Here is a 5,702-nt window from a genome sequence, read left to right as displayed (position 1 = left end):
CACTTCATGTCTAGAACATATCGTGACCGTCGGATTGTAAGTTACAAAAAGTACATACTAAAGAAACACATTTTACCTAACTATACATTAGACCAAGTTGTACTTAATTATTTCCTATGTGTCAAAATATCCTAACATCCCCCCTTAAGAACAACTTGGGATAGGATTAAAGGTTGTACAAATATGACACAATAGGAGAAGGAAGGTGGCATTAGATCATAACCCCCCTTAGTGAGAGCCTTTGTAAATATGTTTGCAACTTGATCATCAATTGAACAATATTGCACTTCAAGAACATGGTCATGAATGAGCTTTCTGATGAAGTGCATGTGTAGTTCAATGTGTTTTCTACGCTGAGGTTGGATTGGATCTTTGCATAGTTGAATGGAAATTTGATTATCACACCAAAGTGTAATCGGATGTTGCCGTTGAAAACCAAACTCTGACAAGATCTAACGAGCCACAGGGCTTCCTTACTAGCTTCAACGACACCACGATACTCTGCTTCTGCTGAAGAAAAAAATGGCACTCTGTTTCTTGCAAGCCCATGTAATAGGTCCAGAACCAAAAGTGAAGACATAACCTGCAGTAGACTTCTGACCATTAGGGTCACCAGCCCAATCAGAATCAGTGAAACCAACCAATAGAGGAGATGCTTTCTCACTTTAATGAATCCCAAACTAAATTGTACCTTGAACATAACGAAGTATTATTTTAGCTACTTTCCATTGACTTTCATGTGGGTTTTTCATAAATCGAGCAACAAGGCCAACAGAAAAGGAAAGGTCAGGATAGGTATGGGTCAAATACATACGTTTTCCAACAAGCTGACAGTATAAGGTAGCATCAACTTCAGGGGAAGTACAAGTGACTGATAGTTTGGCTCAAGACTGAAAGGGAGAAGGGGTTGGCTTACAGTCTTCCATGTGAAAGTGGTGTAGAAGATCACAAGCATACGTGGACTAGGAAAGGGAAATACCTTATTTGGATTGCAAGACTTGAAGACCAAGAAAATAATGCAAGTGTCCTAAGTCTATCATTTCAAAATGCTTTTTAAGGTTGGACTTCACATGGTTTATAAGGTTGGGATCACTACTATTAAGGATAAGATCATCAAAATAAGGAAAAAGAGTGATAAGAGACTTACCCACTTTCTTTTTGTAGACAGTGTTGTCAGAATGACACCTAGAAAAGCCAGTATCTAAAATAAAGCTATCCATTTTGGCATAACAAGCCTGAGGGGCTTGCTTGAGACCATAAATGGATTTCTTAAGCCGACATAGAAGGATAGAGTTTTTTTGTATAAATCTGGGAGGTTGTTCCATATAATTTTTTTCATGCAAGTCCCCATGCAAGAAGGCAGATTTAACATCTATATGATGGACTTCCCATTTGAAAGAGGCGGCAAGGGAAAGAAAAAGGTGGATAGAGTTTATTTTTCCAACAGGGGAGAAGGTTTCAGTATAGTCAATGCCTTCAACTTGTGAAAAACCCTTAGCAACAAGACAATCTTTATGTTTATCAATTTTTCCATCTGGTCCAAACTTGGTTCTGTAAACAAGTTTTCCTCCCTTTGGAAGAGGAACAATATCCCATGTATCATTTGCCAATAATGACCAATATAATTCATTGATAGTTGCATCCCAATATGGATTGTCTGAATCTTCTGCAAAGGTGTCAGGATCATAATTCTTTGAAGCTTGAGCGAGTAAAGAAGAGGCTTTATCGAACTGAGAATGTGTACGACGTTGATCTGTAGGATCACCTGCAAGAGCACCTACTGCATCCTGAGTAGCACAGCCCGATTTTGGAAGTTGAGGAGCTGAAGGAGGATCTTGAGAAGGTGGGGGAGGATTGTCATCCTCGTTGTCATCATCTAAAGAAGAAATATTTTCATAAGTAGAAGGGATAGGGAGAGGTGGCCCGTCCGTCGAACTAGGCTCGTAGGCTGATATATTTTCAGCAAACTTTACATCTCTTCTAATGATAACATTTTTGGATTTAGGTTGAAGAAGTATATATCCTTTGACATCTTCAGAATATCCAACAAAAATACATTTTTCACTCTTAGGTTCTAAGGCTTTATGTTTCTCATCTGAAATATGGGCCCATTCTTCACTTCCAAAAACACGAAAGTGACTTACATATGATTTAATTGAGCTCCATGCTTCTTCTGGGGTGATATTCTTTAAATTCTTAGTAGGAGTGTGATTTACTATGTAATTTGCACAGTTAATTGCTTCTGCCCAAAAATTAAGACTAAGTCCTTTAGATTGAAGCATGCAATTAGCCATTTCCTTTAAGGTGCAATTCTTCCTTTCAGCGACACCATTTTGTTGTGGAGTATATGGAATAGTATGTTCTAATTGAATTCCATGCTCAGTGCAAAAGTTGATGAGTTTGTTGTTAACATATTCTCTGCCATTATCAGATCTTAGCTTAAGAATTTGATGTCCAGATTGTTTCTCAACAAAGACCTTAAAGGCGAAGAACATGATAAAGACTTCACTCTTGAGTTTTAAGAAGTATACTCAAGTGCGTCTGGAGAAATCATCAATGAAAGTTAAGAAATACTTGTAGCCAGAGAATGAAACAACTAGAAGTGGAACACATAAATCACTATGCACAATCTATAAAGGGGTTGAGGTGTGCCAAGAGACATGTTTTTCAAAACTATCTCGATAATGTTTTCCGAGTACACATCCAGAACAAATACAATCTCTGCAAGATACCATAGGAAGACCTATCACCATATTTTCCTTACATAGATTTTGAAGGGAGTGATAGTTTAAGTAAGCAAATCGCTCATGCCAAAGTTTGTTCACGTCATCATGAAGAGCAACAAATACCGATGGAAGAGTTGATGACCCAAAGTTTTTAACCTTATACATCCTTGTAGAATCATCAACAATGTTAGTAGCTAAAATTTGTCTGGAATCCCTCAGGTCCTTAATTACAACATTGTGAGGTGAAAATTCAACGGTTTTACCTTCACCTAAATGAGTTATCTGATATACAAATAGAAAGTTGCGGGATAAGGTAGGAACACATAATACATCATTAAATTGATCATTGTCTAGATGCATAGTTCCAGACCCTACAACACTAAGAGATATATCATCACCAACATATATATTTCTGGTGTTACAATCATGTAAACAAGAAAACATGGCTTTGTTTTTTTTCATGTGATAAGAAGCTCCAAAATCAATGAGCCACTCATGAGAATGAGAAGAAGAAGATACATTTAGTGCACAACCAGATCAAGATGCTTAGACTACATGTAAAAAGTGTTATTCCTGAAGATGAAGTTGAAGTTGAAGATTACTCCAAATGGATGTTATGCTTCTTCATTGTTGCTTCCAAGGTTTTCATCTTCTTAAAGCATTGCGATTCTAAGTGGCCATCACGATTACAAAAGATTCAATGTATATCAGTATTTTTCCCTTTGATTTTAGTTGTCTTATCATTTTGTTGAGTTGATTTTTAATTTTGGAACTTAAATGGCTTAGGACCCTTGTTTGGTTTAGGACCATTCTTTTTAGGATGATGCTTCTTAGGATTCTTTGAACTTGGTTGTTGTTGGGCTACTAAGGCTTTCTTAAAAGAGTTTCCAGTATTAAGAAGACCAAGATGTGAGATTTTTTCTTGTTCTCTTATTAAAGAATCACAAAAGGCATCAAAAGAGGGGGACTTCTAGCCTTGTCCTTAAGAAATAAAGGCTTCTCTAGTAGAATGGAAGGTGGAAACAAACACAGAGTAGGTTGGTCCTAACTTAGTAAGAATGGAATAGATAAGGCTACCATCTTCTTTCTTAACTTTGATACCTTCCAAGAGAAGTCTAAGGGTTTTGAACTTGGACAAAAAATCTTCAATGGAAGAAAAAATATTGGGGTCCAATGTAAGCAACTCATTTTCCATTTGATGGGCTCTAATTTCATTTTTAATTCCAAAAACTTTATTGAGTTGTTTCATTGCTTCATCGGGGGTATCAATTTCTACAATATGGAATCTAAGGTCTGGAGAAATAAACATCCCTATCAACCCATGTGCTTGATCTTGCTTATTTTCCCATTTGGATTGTTTATCTTCATGTTTAGGTTTAGACTCTTTGCCTAAGGCTATTATATAAAGACCTTTACTTCTAAGTAAGTTCACAATGAAGGATAGTCATTGGAAGTAGTTGGTGCTATCAAGAATAACTAGGCATGGACTTTCCATTTTAAAAGAAACTAAAGTTGTAGATGTTGAAACTAAGTGTTCCAATGGAAATATCTCAAAAAATTAGGCTCATTAAAAAAAAGGGCTCTGAAAACGGCTTCCGGATGAAAAAGTTATGACTTTTTGAAGAAAAATTGTTGAAGATGCCAACGAACCACGTGAATGTTGGAAAGTGAATCATAATGTTATATAAAAAAAAAAAAAATCTCTCATTTCCAAACTTAATCTAATTAGCTCACTTTTAAAAAAATATTACTAATGTGACCCACTTTTATAAATAAGTGAAAGTCACTTTTACAAAGGTACTTTATAAACTATCCACTAAATTGTAACTTGAATAAAAGATAAAGTGACTAGTATTATAAGTGACTCAACTTTTAGAATGGGTGAGAACACTTATACATAAAGTAACTTTAAAACATAAGTTACATGTGTTTTTTGAAAAAGTAACTCAACAAAAATAAAGACTTGAACCCAAGACCTCTATTATCATAAAGTAACTTTCGACCAAGTGAGTTAGTTTAAAAGGTTAGTAATTTTTGGAAAAGATGAGGATTTTTATTTTTTTTGCTCATTGAAGCTTTGGAGTGCGTGTTTGTTTGAAAAAAACCATGTTTTACCAACAAAAAAAACACACAACCCAAAACAAACCAACAAAAGTAATCCAAACCTTCCGACTTAAAGTTAGATTTGGCCGGAAACTAAATCTTTTCCTCAATGTTTCTGATTTTCCAAGATCACCCTAAGGCGCAATAGAAAAGGGCATACGCATGAGAAAAAAACTTTCTTTATGTTTCTGATTTGCCCAAATTGCACAGAGTCACGAAGCAAAGAGCATACGTAGAAATGAAAGGTATATATCTGGTAATAAAAAATTATATAGGCCTATAAACTGAATTAAAAAGAGAGATAAATAATTATAATTGCAAATAAACGATGTATACCTCTAGATCTTAAAAATGATGTAGCTAAGGCTACTAGAAACCTTTTCGCGTGAAACGAAAGGGGTTCCTCACTGGAGTAGATGCTCCCAACACAATAGAGCAATCCTCTTAGCCCGAAAGTGGACAAAAATAGTGGATTTAGGAAATGATAGTTGGATGCAATTGTACCAGCTTCAGATTTGATTCACCAACGGATGCGGCCCTTGAATAGCTCTAATACCATGTAAGAATTTACAGGGTAAGTCCCTTAGATAGAACACCAAAGGACACCGCTCACAAATAGATCACATATCAGTACACTAGTATTCTTGACGTTGTTAAAACCCTCAAAGAGGGAAACAGTCCACGGTCTGAGCCAACGCAGCGACTTCAGGCAATTTATTAATGTAAAAAAAAAAAAAATTACATAAGCTTCTCTCATGAACGGTCACCTAACAAATGATCATCCATGCTCTTTAAATAGAGATCATGGACCAATCAGGTGTTAAGCCATGAATCAAGTGTCGGTAATACCGAGGAGAGAATGAACCGTCGGAT

Source organism: Pinus tabuliformis, chromosome 7 (assembly GCF_031772625.1).
Source record: "Pinus tabuliformis cultivar Carrire ecotype Pingquan chromosome 7, CPIR1, whole genome shotgun sequence".
NCBI classification, from domain to species: Eukaryota; Viridiplantae; Streptophyta; class Pinopsida; order Pinales; family Pinaceae; genus Pinus; species Pinus tabuliformis.
Note: the sequence above shows the minus strand (reverse complement) of the source record.